Consider the following 1,152-nt stretch of genomic DNA (forward strand, 5'->3'; position numbering starts at 1 on the left):
GACAGAATAGCAGGTTGTACGTTTGGAGTCAAGTATTATTTGTTACCCTCGAAAACTTCCTCTTAATTCTGTTAAAAATTGTACTTTCGAGAATATTATTTATACAAACATAAATTTTTAATGACAGCTAACTTACTTATATTTTATTAAAGTAGCAAAAGTCGTGTGACAACAGTTACATCTAGCAAGACCCCAAACTTAAACAGCAGCTTACTATTCTACAAACAACGCTTTACACGAATCATGTTGGTGCTCGACCTGTATACTGATCAACTTTTTAAAAAGTATCATTTTTATTCAGGATACGTCCACCCACACACACGAAAAGTGGGTCCGCTCGCATCTCATGGTAATTTACCTTCAGCCTCTGGCTCTGTAATCTATAGAAGAAATGCCGCCAAAGTACACGCGCAAGTATAATTATTTGTAAATACTGAAGCTCCTATTTCTGTGTTTTCCATGGATATTAATGTAGTATCTGCTTTGTTTGCATTTATTACACATTAATGAGAACATTCATACATACCATAATTTCTTCTTTACCCTGCAGAAATGGATAAAACTACCCAGGAAAATGAAAGGAGTTGACAACGGAAAGAAAAACGTCAAGTATGTGTGAACTAACACTTAAAAACTGACCCAACAAAACTCCTACAATAAAAATAATAGTTTCGAAGGACCAAACATCACCGACCTTACAGAAATTAAAAGCATCGAAACGACTTATATTGAAACAAATCACCCAGAACCGTAGGCGTAGGGGCTTGATTTTGACCGAGGGTAGTGGGGGGCAAGTAAGTTTTGCCCCAAAATACAAGGATGTCTCCAAGGTATCAATCCAAATTAGGAGAGTTAAACGATCTCATGTGGCGCAGGCTCCAAGAATATGCACCTGTAGGTGGAAGAAAAATGTATTTTCAGGTAAACATTTTTTACTGTATTACAATCATTACACTGTTACGACAGCGGAAGTTATGTGACGCTGGGAGCATGCGCGCTGGAGTTTCTAGAATTATCGAGGAACCCCGCAAATGTCCGAGTGTTTGCTAGACGCCCTCTTTTTTAGTATATAATCCTGGCGAGAAAAACCAGTGGGGATCAGAAGAGATATAGATAGATTGAACAGATTGATAATTGAGTCAAGCGAACAGT

The sequence above is a fragment of the Limulus polyphemus genome, unplaced genomic scaffold (assembly GCF_000517525.1).
Source record: "Limulus polyphemus unplaced genomic scaffold, Limulus_polyphemus-2.1.2 Scaffold1113, whole genome shotgun sequence".
Taxonomy (NCBI): domain Eukaryota; kingdom Metazoa; phylum Arthropoda; class Merostomata; order Xiphosura; family Limulidae; genus Limulus; species Limulus polyphemus.